Source organism: Pseudorca crassidens, chromosome 1 (assembly GCF_039906515.1).
Source record: "Pseudorca crassidens isolate mPseCra1 chromosome 1, mPseCra1.hap1, whole genome shotgun sequence".
Taxonomy (NCBI): domain Eukaryota; kingdom Metazoa; phylum Chordata; class Mammalia; order Artiodactyla; family Delphinidae; genus Pseudorca; species Pseudorca crassidens.
In genome coordinates this window covers 138439640-138453194 of record NC_090296.1, presented here as the reverse complement: position 1 = coordinate 138453194, position 13555 = coordinate 138439640, and the positions used below count along the sequence as shown (strand labels likewise).

Below are 13555 nucleotides of genomic sequence, written 5' to 3'. Positions count from 1 at the left end.
GCCCTCAATCCTGTAGATCTGCCTGGGGACTCCCATCTGTCAAGGCTCAACTCAGTGTCTCAACCTCTATGTCTTTTTCTGACCCTCCCCCATAGCTGAGTTGGTGGCTCCCTCCTAGGGGCCTGCCTCTCTTTGCCAATGCACATACCCACAGAGATGGCTGGCAAAGGCCTAATCAGTTCAGAGCTCTGTTGATATAGCTGTGCCCTCTGGGAGAGTCCCCGCAGGCCAGCTCCTCTGCATAGCTCAGTCCCTGGATGGCTCACTGCTAGCTGGCCCCAGCTTCCAGTGGAGTAATGCAAGAACTGCAGTGTACAGTGATCAAGAGAAAAGGTTCAAGTCCTGCCCCCTTCACTCTCTGGCTCTGTAGCATTGTGCACGTAACCTCTCGGAACCTGTTTGCCCAAGTATAAGTGGGGATGTCGACTGAAAAAAATGACAACCTAAAAGTTGAGTTACGTTTCATTTGGTGAACAAAACTGAGGACTTAAGCCCAGGGCACAGCATCTCAAATAGCTCTGAGAGACTGCTCCGAAGAGGTAAGGGGGGAAGCAGGACATATAGGAGTTTTTGCAACAAAGACCAGGTAGTTGGAACATCAAAGGATTCTAATTAAAGAAACCAGACATCTCAAGTTAAAGAATTTAGTGTTTTTCTATGTATGGGAAGATGCAAGAGTTTGGGCTCACTGAAATCATTCCTTTGATAGCACCAGAGCTATCGGGCCAGTATCCTGTGCTTTCTCATCCTGAGTCTCCTCAGGGTGCACTGCTGGGATGGTGGTGGCTGCAGCGGCTGATAGCTTGGTGGCAGGATTTCTGTTTCCATCCCAAGTTCCCTCAGGGCTCACTGCCGTGGGCTGCTGTAGTGGCTGATGGCTGCAATATCCTTTGTTTACTAATACGGCAGGCAGCATTCTTAGTCCACAGGGATAATCCACCTGACTTGTGGGGTTGTCTCGAGGAATAAAGAATAAAAGCATGTAATAATTCTCCAAACCAGTGCTTTCACACTTGAATGTGCCCAGGAACCACCTGGCTGTCTTGTTGAAATGCAGGTTCTGATGACCAACCCCTGGAGCAGTGACTCCAAAGGTTGGTTATGAGTAGTGTTATTGACATTAAAACCAGTGTGCATATGAAAAATCCCAAGGAAGCTTTTCATGAAAGCACAAGGAACTTCAGTTTGGAAAGGGAAACCCTAGGGGTGTCTGCTACCAGTCAGTTGGGCTCAGTGTAGAGGCCAGAAAGTGGCTCCCACAACCTGTCAGTTATGCACCTCCAGATGTGATACTGTCTTGTTCTCCCTTCTACCCCGGGGGGAAGTGGATGGACGGCTGTGAACATCGGGACGGGCGCTGGCTTTTCCCTGGGCGGTGGCGCAGGGGTACCGGGCGCACAGCCTGACCTTGCCCTGCCTCAGCCGGGGGCGCGCATGCGCAGAAACTTTGTCATGTATTCAAGGCGTCTAAATGCTATGGGAGATATATTTGGGGCGCTTTGCATCTCCTACATCTTCATTTTCTTACTGCCACTCTTCATGCTCCCACCCCCCTCCCACGCCCCTCCCACCATAGAAACAGCTCTTGCTAAGAGCATTAATTACCTTCTGTTACTGCAAATACCAGATATTTCTTTGTCCTCTTTCTTGACCTCTCATCAGTGTTGAACAATGACGATCACTCCCTCCTTCTTGAAGCACTCTCTTCCTCTGACTATCCTGAGTGCCACTCTCCTGATTTTGCAGGATTGCCCTTTTCTATTGGCGTTAAGTGTTGGAACTCCTTAAGAACTGAATCCTAGGCTCTCTCTCCTCTCCTGTCTTTATCCTTGGGAAGTCTCATTCACCCCAATTGTAAGTCTTAAAAGTCGGTAAGTCATGTAAGTCTGGTACCACTTACATGAGAATGGCACAGTCATTTATTTGTATGTCAACTCCACAGAACTTCTGAATAATTGCCAAGCCCCTCTTAGAGCTCTCAAAGGCACCTGAAGATCAGAACGTCCAAAACCACACTTGTGATCTCTCTTGCTTCAGTCTGTCGATTTCCAGGTTTCCCAAATCAGTGACTGACCCCAGTTTATAGGGGGAACACCTAAATATCATCCTCAACACTCCCCTTTCTCTCACTTCCCACATTTTATGCGTGCACAAGTCTTTTTGATTTGACGTCTTAGAGTTTCTCTCAAAATCTGTCCACTTTGCTTAATCCCCATCACCACCACATCTGTAGGGCTGTGATTGTTATTTTGGTTTTGAGCATCACCTGTCTCTTCCTCTACTGGAGGAGACCGGGAAAGCCAAGTATCCCACAGAGTCGAGGACAAGCAATGGATTTCATCTCTTTTCTCTAAGGATAGTTTCATTCAATATGGTGGGAAACAATTCTTGTGGGATGGCTTGGACCACTGATGCAGGATGGCTTGGACCAAATTAGTCTAGGCTTGGTTTTCTTTTGTGAGGTGGGATTGGAGTTCATCTCTTGCCGCCTACCAGAAAACTCTTCCTAAGGGTGTAGGCACTGCTGTTTCACGTGGATGACCTGACTGTTAAGGATAGGAGCGAGAAATTGTATCAGTCTCTGTTGTACGATCAATTTTGCTTCCCACATTTTAAAAGTGAATTCATTTGCTCTACATAATAGTCTGAACACATGTTTTCTTTGTTCATCCATTTACTCATTTGTCTGGGAAGATCTGTTTTGGGTAGTAATTTTTGCTTTATTGAGGAGACAGTGTAATCCATAATGAGAAAATTTCCATCTTCATGCTTCTGCTGAGGACTGTGTGAGTGTAAGAAGCGTGGTGATGAAGAATGGCAGAGCCTGTCCTGGTCCTTGACTTTGCCCCTTGTCTGAAGGGCTCCCTGGGAGCAGGTGTCAGAGCTCCCAACTCAACTTTGTGAGCTGAAACCTTGGCTTTTAGATTTGTTTATTTGTTTGTTTATTTATTTATAGAATTTTGTTATAAATCTAGATCCAAAGCACAAGTTTTAATCCTTGGTTTTCTTTTATTTAGCTGGAAGTCAGTGTACAGTGTTTGCACTCAGACTACTTGGGTTCAAATTCTAGTTAAGCCTCTTACTTGCTAGCTGTGCATTATGGGGCCCATGACTTACCTTTTCTTTGCTGTAGTCTCCTCAAGTGTAAATTGGGGATCATAATAATACTTCACCGTTAGTGTAGTGAGGATTAAACAGTATGGTGTGTGCTGTAGAGCACTTAGCTCAAGACCTTGTTTTTGGTGGCTGTCTTTTTCTTTTCTTTTTGACATCACTATCTTTGTTTTTTTCCAGTTTGTTCTTTCTCATCATCTTTTATTGGCATACTGTTTCTATCTATGCCTCAGACATGGGCTTTCCTGAAGGTTCTATCCTTAATCTGTTTCTTTTTTTTCTTACTCAACACATATTTTGGAGGGTGATTTAATTTAATCTTGTGGTGTCAACTCTCCTTTCTTTGGTTATGACCCCAAGATCTGGGCCCCCAGCCCAGCCCCTTTACTGCAAAGCTCAGACCACATTGCTAGAGACCTGCTCGGTGTTTCCACATGGATGTCTCTTGGGCACTTTTGAGTCTGAGCCCACCTTTCTGTCCCACCTCCTCTCCTTGACAACAGTAACTCAGCCTTCTCTTCCCGCCTTGGTGTCTAGATTCTAGTTCCTTAACATCCTGGACGTTGCCTTTGAACATGTGTCAGGCTCTCTTAATAATAACGATAATATTACTATATGACTTCAATAACTTTTAAAAAAGTAAATCAGATAATAAAACTCTTATTCTTAAAACATGGTAATGCCTTTTAAATGCAGAAACGACTATTTCCTTTTGTCCAACTTGGCTACAAGTTAGAAGTTCCCAAGACCCCCTCCTCAGGTTCTATAAGTTGTTCACAGAACTCAGGAAAGTAGTTTACTTACTAGATTCCCAGTTTATTATGAAAGGATGCAACTCAGGAACAGCTAGATGGAAGAGATGCACAGGGCGAGGTATAGGGAAAGAGTACAGGCTTCCATGCCCTCTCCAGGTGTACCACTCTCTCAGCATCTCCATGTGTTCAGCAGTCTAGACTCCAAAATCCTTAGGTTAGGGTTTTTTTTAAAAATATGTTTTTAATTTTTATTTTTTATGGAGGATTCATTATGTAGGCACAATTGATTGAATCATTGGCCATTAGTGATTAACTCAACCTCCAGCCCCTCTCCTCTCCTAGGAGGTCAGGGTTGGGGCTGAAAGTTCTAACCCTCTAATCTTGTGGTTGGTTCCCCTGGCAACCAGGCCCCATCCTCCAGGGGTCACCCCATGAGCATGAACTCAGGTGTGGTTGAGAGGGGCTTATTATGAGTAACAAAAGACACTTCTCTTTCCCCTATCACTCAGAAATTCTAAGGGTTTTAGGAGCTCTGTCCAGGAATTGGGGATGAAAGCCAAATATATAATATGCACCATATCACGGTATCACATCTTTTCTTTACATGTAAAATGAAATAAAACTCTTCACTGTGGCCAGCTGTGTGGTCTTTATTCTATCATCTTCCATTGGCTGAGTGTTGATAGACTCTACTGTTGATCCAGCCCAAGTGAAATAAGCACCATGTAGAGAAATGACTCTTTTCTCCAAAGAATAATGCTTTTCTGCCAAAAGCAGAGCTTCGAAATTGCTCACAACTTAGTACAGGACAAGAAATTACCGGCAATCAGAAATCAAGGTTAATTTTGAAAATGGACAGAAGAGGAGATAAATAGAACCATGAATAATGCCAGCATATCTCATAGCTTGTTTACACATCAGAAGAGTGAGGGAGATTCCCACAATTTCAGCTCATTGTCCTAATCCCTGACCTGAGAGTTAGCAGGGTCTGAATTTCATCTTGGCTTCCCCTTGAACAAGTCACTTTTTTTCTCCGAACCTCAGTTTATCCCCCTTTATAATGAGGGGGATTGGACTACATCATCACTGATGCTTCTAGGGAACATTCTGAAAATTTGTGGGAACATTTCTGATTGTCACAAGGATGGGGCTGGGTTCTACTGGCCTTTGGTGGGTGGAGACCAGAGAGTGACGGTATCCTGCACTACACAAGGCATCCTGAGTCATGTCCCACCAACTTTTCTCTTCTTCACCTAGGTAAAAAACTTGTCTGTAATCACCTGGGCCTTGAACTCAGCTCTGTTTTACATATACACTCAAGCTATTGTTTCATGGTTATGCTGAATTTTCTAGAAAGGCAAGTAACATGTAGATGGAAGAAATCATGTACTTTCTCTTGTTTGTAGCTCTGCAAAGAGTTGTTCACCATTATGAAAAATCATGCCACTGATGACAGCATCATTCCTAGTGTCTGAGGTGCCAATACTGCTCTAACTCTGCACTTGTAGGCACTGAGTTCTTGGTGATTATATACCGATTGTTAATGTATTTATTTAGCTCTTATTTCAAAGTGTCAGCTAGAAAGAATAAACGTGGATAATATATCAAAACTAGATTTAAGCTTCTGATTTATTCATTATGTCTTCTATCTGTTCACAAATACTTGAATGTTGAAATTCATCTTATTTTATTATAAATTGCTTTATTTCTCATGGTTTATGGTATAGGGCATTATATTTATTTTTAAAGTTAAGTACTTAGGTAGGCTATACATCTGTAATTCCATTAAGACTAGCAAAGGGGATATTGCAAAATATGTGCTATAAAAATAGGATCTTGGGTTTAATAGGATTAGGACTCTTTGGACTGGGTACTTTTCAGTTCTAATAATTTAGGAAAATGAAATGACATCAAATAAAACAAAAAGGTCAGCCAGAGCTCCTAACAAAAAGAATGAACAGCACAGTAACCAGAGACTGAATATGCCCTTCATAGGGGCAAGTCTCCCCCCACCTGCCCCACTGAAACAAATGCCAATTCTATAACCCTTCATGTCTTCATCTCCACTGGGAGTTGAGTCCACCCTCATAATCTTCCCTGGCAACTGTTGCTAGGAAGATGCTGCCTCTCGAGCTGACCTTCCAAAGATTTGAGATCACAGCTGGTTGTTTCCCAGCTGCTGATGAGGAGATCAGATTTGCCCAGCCAGAGTGATGGAGAAACATGCAAACAGCACAAATAGCAACAACACATATAGGATGCCGGGGACGATATATAAGACTTGGTGATCAGGAGATGTTTGATTATTGCTTTCCATTCCTGGAGGTTTGGGAGGGAAAAAAAAGACCATTACTAATCTCTGCATTGCATTTCCTTGTTATAACAGTGATGGAGACACTGCCAGGGAACTTGCTATTTTGACCCCTTTCATTAAACCTGTTGGCAGAACTCATGGCTTTCAGGCAGGCAGTGTCCACGTTTCACTGCTTCGGCTTTGGCTGTTCTGTTCTTTTGATATCGCTGAATAGTGATAATGATTATGATAATGATGATGATAGCTACCGTTCGTTGATACTTGCTTTGTTCCTGGCATTGTCCTAAGTGCTTTCCATGAATTGCCTCGTTTAATCCCCACGGCAACCCTATGAGGGAGATATCACAAACTCCACTGTTGTACTAATGAAGAAACTGAGCAGAGAGAGATTAAATCTCTTGTCTAGTCCCACTTAGCCAGTGTGCACCAGAGTAGGATTTGATCTTGAGTCTGAGTGGCCCCTAAGCCCTCCACTCGTACCTCCTTTGTGTGCTGTGTTTTATCCACTGATTTTGATCATTTGCTTTTGTCCTGGCAGTGGCAGTGCATGCAGTAAGATCCATCCATCCATCCATCCATGCATTCTTCACCACATGTGACCCAAACATGTACTTACTGCCAAGCTCACTGGGAACTTGGGTGAGTGAGACCCATGCCCTTTCCCAGGGAGCTGAGGGTCCGGTTCTGTGCAGAATTGAGCTTTCATTCTTTGAACCTGTTGGGTCTATGAAGGTGGGGCTATGGGGTGTGGAGAGTGCCTGGGTGCACTCCACAGACTGTGACGAGATGTTTGGCCACACAGGTGCTCGTGAGACACTGGTTGATTTTTTTACCCTCCATCCTCAACTAGGGCTCCCATCCTAGGATGCTGACAGGCTTAAGGAAAGGGGCCAAAACAGTAAGTTCCCTGGTAGTGCCTCCATCACTATTAAAGCAAGAAAGTGCAATGCAGAGATTTGCAATGTTTTTTGTTTTTTTTGTTTTGTTTTCTCCCAAACCTCCAGGAATGGAAGGCGATAATCAAACCTCTCCTATCACCATGTCTTGTATATCATCGCTGGCATCCTATGTCAAGGGGCAGAACAGAAGTCATGCTGACAAAAGTCAGCAGCCAACATTGGGGTCAAGCATTGCACTTCGTCTCATTTAATCTTCAGAATGATGTGGACTTGGTAGAATAGGCTCAGGAGGAAGTTCATTGTTCCAAAGGGTCAGACTGGCAGAAGCGCCTACCTCTGCAGTACCTGCTGTCCCCTCTTTACACTCTGCTTGGGTTCAGTTAGGCCTTCAACCCAGGCTGCCGATTCTTCTTTCCTTCCTTCCTTCCTTTCTCCCTCCCACCCTCCCTCCCTCACTCCCTCCCTCCCTCCCTCTCTCTCTCTCTCTCTCTCTCTTTCTTTCTTGTTAATTGAGATAGAATTCATATACCATAAAATTGCCCTTGTAATGGCTACAATTCATTGGTTTTAGTATATTCCCAAGACAGTGTAAACATCATTACCATCTAATTCCAGAATATTTTCATCACCCCAAAAAGTAACCCCATCCGCATTAGCAGTCACTCTCCATTCCCCCACCTCCAGCTCCTGCCAACCACAAATCCTTCTGTTCCTACTGGTTTTTCTACTCTGGACATTTCATATAAATGAATTACACAGGATGTGACCTTTTGTGTCTGACATCTTTCAGTTAGAATATTTTTAAGGTTCATCCATGTTGTATCATGTGTCAGTACTTCATTCTCTTTTCATTGCCAAATTATATTCCTTTAGATGGATATATATATATATATATATATATATATATATATATATATATATATACCACATTTTGTTTATCTGTTCATCAGTTGATGGACATTTGGGTTGTTTTCTCTTTTTGGCTATTGTGAAGAATACTGCTATGAACATTGGTGAACAAATTCTTGTGTGAACATATGGTTTCAATTCTCTTGGTTATATACCCAAGAATGGAACTGCTGTGTCATATGGTAACTCTATGTTTAAGTTTTTGAGGTACTGCCAAACATTTTTCCAAAGTGGCCATACCATTTTATTTTCCCAACAGCAGAGAATGAGGGTACCAAAGTCCCCACATTCTCTTTAATACTTGTTATTGTCCATCTTTTTGATTATTGCCATCCTAATGGGTACGAAGTGGTATCTCATTGTGGTTTTGTTTTCCATTTACCTAATGTCTAGTGATGTTGAGCATCTTTTCATGTGATCACTTAGGCTGCTGCCTCTGACTTCCACTTGTTTCTGTTCAAGAGGCTTTGGGTCTAATAGAAGAGAAGTCGAAAACTCAGGTGATTGTGGTAGAACCTCTGCCTGCAGACAGGAAACTACTTGATTAGACTGAGCAGAGGGCAACGAGTCAGGTGCTGGGAGATGCCTTTCTAGGTCTTCACTGAAGGTGCCCATGGGACAGCTCCCGTGACTTCAGGCTTCCCTTTGCCCACAGGCTCAGCACTAGAGGGTAATGCTCCGTCAACTTCCCCATCGGGGTCTCTGTCTCCACTTATACCCACACTGGACCCAGAGAAGTGCTAGAAGCCAGGCTGGCTCTTTGGATTGAGCAGGGCTGAGCTGCCCAATCCTGTGGTCCAGGCAGTGGTGCTTGTGTTTCTTTCTTTCTTTTTTCCTTTGTATGGACATTAATAACTTTAACAAATTTTTATTTTAAAATTTATATATAGTACAATTCACTTTTTTGGTGTATAGCTTTATGAATTTTAACCAATACCACAAGGAAGATCAAGAATAGTTCTATCAACACCCCAAAATATCCTTCATGCTGCCCCTTTGTAGCCAGTGCCTGTTCCCTACACCCAGCACCTGGCAACCATTTCTCTGTCCCTATAATTTTGCCTTTTCTACCGTAAAATATAAATGGTGTTCTACAATATGTAAACTTTTGGATCTATTTTTACTTAGAAAATACATTTGAAATTCATTCATGTTGTATTTTTCAAGAGTTCCACTCCTTCTTATCGCTGAGAAGTAGTTTATTGTATGGATGTACCACACTTTGCTGGTCCATTCTCCAGGGAAAGGACATTTGGGTTGTTTCTAGTTTTTGGTGAGTACAAATAAAGGTGCTATAAACATTCAGGTATAGGTTTTTCTGTGAACATAGGTTTTTACTTCACTTGGGTAAATATCTGGGAGCAAGATTGTTGCATCATATGGTAAATATGTTTAATTTATAAGAAACCTTTCCAAAATGACTGTACCATTTTGCATTCCCACCAACAGTGTATGAGAATTCCGGTGGCTTCTTTTACTTCCCAATACTTGGTATTGTCAGTTTTAAATTTTAAAAAATTTAATTTAAGCCATCCTAATAGGTAAGAGATGGTATCTGTGGTTTTAATTTGCATTTCCCTAATGGCTAATGATGTTGGCTATCTTTTAATATGCTTATTTGCTATCCATAAGTCTTCTTCAGTGAAGTGTCGGTTTAAATTTTTTGCTCATTAAAAAAGTTGCACTGTTTATTTTCTTATTATCGAGTTTTGAGAGTGTTAAAAAACTATATATTCTGGATAGGAGTCAGATATGTATTCTGCAAATATTTTCTCCCAGTCTGTGGCTTTGGAGTGACATGTGTTATTTCCACTTGAGACCCATTGGCTAGAATTAGTCATGTGGTCCCATGCAATCCCCAGGGGGCCAAGAAATGCAGTTCTACCCAGTGGCTGGAAAGACAGAGAGCTGGCGATATCTGGTGAACAGCAGGGATGACCATCCCACACACTGCTCTTACTATTTCAGAGTCTGCTTAACAATAGTTCATGAACATTCTTCCATGTTAGCCAGCATTCCTTTACAGTATAGGGGCCAGCAAATGCAGACAATGGCCAGTGTTGGCCTCCTGTCTGTTTATCTTCAGCCTGAAAACTAAAAGTGTGCTTGTTACAGATGAATATTTGAAATCAATTTGATGATAAGGGAAACTGTCTTTGAACCCCAATTCAGCAAATGTTATTAGTCCAAAAAGAATTAGATTATTCTCACTCCTTGGCCTGTGTTACAAAAAAAAAAAAAAAAATTCAATAATTAATGCATTTTGGATTTGTCAATAAAAAATTTGTGGAAATTTGTTTTCTCTCATTATTATGAGTACTACGCAATATCTGTGATTTTTACCCTTTGGCCCACAAAGCCTAAAATATTTACCCTCTGGCACTTGACAGAAAATGTTTGCTGAATCTTATTAGAATGGTTTTTCAGAGCTGCGTGGAATTCCATAATGTTCTATATATGGGCCTATTGTAACATTCATACATTCATATTGTTCAACTGCATTGTTTCTAGATTCTTCCTAGTTAAACAATGCAGCAATATGGATCCTCGTATACATGTCACAAAGATAAGCACTGATTATTTCCTTAGAATAGATTCTTAGAAGTGGAACTGCTGAGTGAAAGGATGGGTACATTTTGCAGGGTTTGACTCAACAGTTGTAAGTAATCTGCCAGAAAGCTGCCATTTCACATTCCCTCATCCAGTGGAAATATGTGCTTATTTACTTTACTGTCCTTTTTCCAAGACTGTTCGTTTAACTCTATAACATCAGTAGTGATTTGATTGGGGATAAAATGGTTCCTTATTGTCATTTTAATTTGCTTTTTAAAAATTATGGATGAAGCAACACATACTTTTGTATGTTTTTAAGCCATTTGCACCTCTTCTTTTGTAATTGGCTTTTTCAAGTCCTTTATCTAGTGTTCTGTGGAATAATTTTTAATTCTTTTTTCAGCACCCCGCAGTGCCCTGGACAAGTAGCTGAAAAGTTATTTGTAAGGCTGAATTAAACCCAGTGCAGCCATTCTTCACGGGAGCCATCCAGCTACATTCTCAGACTCAAGGCAGATTGAGTCACTTTCCTCCGCTGTGTTAATCTGTACTGTGATTTTAAAAGAGACTCTCCTCTTCAGTCGGTGGATGGACATCTCCTACTTTGCAGGAAGACACAGTCCCATTGGCCTCAGCGGCCAAGGCTTGGGATTCAAGGTATGAACATACAGCTAAGAACGTTCGTACTTACAGATGTGCTGCAGAAAAGTCTTCTGGTTCGGGATTCATGAGAATTTCTTGGCTCCCAACCAGACCCAACTTCTAACAGTGGCAGATGCGTGGTGGAATGTGGGGAGGATTCTGAGAGCACCACGTGGCTATGAGAAGCATAGGGTTTTTTCCCATGTGTTAGAAATGCAATCAAACCAATGTTTTCAGAAGTGGTGAGCTACAGATGGGGGTTAGGGCCGGTGTCCCCTTGCATTGCTGAAGATCCTGCAGTCCTCTCAGGAGTCAGAGATCATTAGTGGGGTGAAGGAGAAAGCCAAATGTCTAGAGCTAGCCTGGCCCAGCCGTACCCAGACCACCCTGTTAGTGGGAAAGCCAGGATCACTGAAGCATCTCCTTTGCAGGTTCTGATCCTTGGGAGACCCCAGATTCATTTCCTTTGATGCTCATGGTGTTTAAGGCCATGCGTGGGTAGAAGAAGACTTTTTCTAACCTGTATCCTTGACACCACTGATTTCTGGACTTCAGTTTAAAAAATTTCCAGACAAAACGTCCACCTTTGTTTTGGGTTATCTCTCCATCGATAGAGTTGTCACCGGCAATGCTGGAACGCTGAGAGAATGGATTCCAAATGAGCCCTTGACTCCAATTAGCAGCTTCATTTCAATTTCCTCGGGTTCGGAGATGTGGAAATATAAGGAAAGAAAGCACAGTCTTTGCTTTTAAGGATCTCTCTGTGAGGTGGAGGGAACACGGCTTAACCAATGATGCTAGTACAGCGGGAGAGGAGTCTAGAGCTGTTGTTGTTCTGCGACCATTTGGAGGGAATGGGAGTGGAGGATGGTGGTCGGAGAAGGCTTCTCAGAAAAGGAAAACTTGAGTTGAGTTTTGGGAATTAAAAAAAAAAAAGTAATCAGCCAAGGCAGTGGAAGTTGCAGGTAGAGGGAAGAGTGGGTGGGTGAATATAGGCGTTCAGTTACCCAGCAATCAGCTAACCCAAATATTTCTCAAATTAAGACATACCAGACATTGCTTTGCATGCTATGTTACAATACTATTCTCTAAGTGAGTCTCAGTTGAAAGTTTTGGTGTTACTCGACTTAACTCTCTCCACCTTACCCCTTACAAATTTCCAGGCTGGTGGGAATGGAACTGTCAGAAAGGGGCTTAGTAGATTAAAAAAAAAAAAATCACTCCATTCCTTGTTTTCCTGGAAAGTTCCCCAGGAATACGCTGCCAAGTCCAGGAAGATACACATGTATGCAAAATATTTGCTGACCTCCATCCTCAATGCACCAGAGGCTTCTGTTAATAACACTCATCCCAGATCACAGTTCAGTGCAATTCAGCCCTGACCCCCATGCAAGAGAGTTGACCACTGACCTCATTACAATTTAGATTTTCGGGAAGGGGCTTGAAAACAGAATGAGATAATGCCCTGGGACAGTTGGGAGCCACAGCCCTGCACTGAGGGATGAAAGTTGGGTAGTTCTAGAAAGACGTTCAAATGATTAGAAGGATAAAAAAGGCTCATCTTTGCAGAGCTCTTCACAGTTTAAAAACCAATCCCTTCACCCTGATAGAGACCAGTTTCACGTTTATCTCCAATATGCAATGTAGAAACTGAGGCCTGGGGGAGACTGAATGATTAGTTACTAAAGGGCCAGGACCTGAACCTAGGCCTCTGGTTCTGGGTCTGATGTTTCCTGCCTTTTATTAACCTTATTGAAATCTCCAGAGACAACATGTTTTCTGTAAACTTTGCTGGGACAGCGACTCTTCCATCTCTCAAGAACCTTCATCTCACTTTGCGGTAAAATGCCTTCTGAGCCAATAGTGTCTTAAAATTTGTTACTTATTTCTTGATCCTTCTCTTCTAAATCCAATTTGGTTTTGCAATTCTGAGGCTCACCTAGGTTTTTAGAGCTTGTTCTCTGAATGTCGAGGAATTTCCTCACGGTAACTTTGGGACAAGGCAGGAGGAAGTTCTTACTGGTATTGAGGGCAAAAAATCTGTATTTTGGGGGTTCACTTTGTGTTTCCCTAGTGCAAGATCTCAAGCACAGCAAACACCAAGAAATAGGTCTTCAGAGTGGATAGGGAGATGGGGAGAGAAGTAGGGGGAGCTGGTATAAAAGCCACACTGTGCTTGGAAGGATAAGCACTTAGGAAGCAGGAAATGGCAAGCACAGGGATGAGAGAGAGAGAGAGAGAGAGAGCGTCTTTATTCACGATGGCCCTCCCAGGGCCCAGCCCCGAGCCTGGCTCAGTACTCACCAAGGCGAAAGCCCTTTAGGGAGAAGCGAGTCTGAAAGCAGGAAGGCTCAGTCATGGACGCGCCC

At 42.6% G+C, this 13555-nt stretch overlaps 1 long non-coding RNA gene across 1 annotated transcript in view; it reads left to right on the top strand.

The window, feature by feature from the left end:
- LOC137201631 (uncharacterized) overlaps window positions 1-13555 on the top strand; it is a 126326-nt gene that overhangs the window by 71688 nt on the left and 41083 nt on the right. The window contains exon 2 of the long non-coding RNA XR_010932265.1: window positions 10948-11201. This is a non-coding gene — a long non-coding RNA (uncharacterized lncRNA). The remainder of the gene's footprint in view (window positions 1-10947; window positions 11202-13555) is intronic.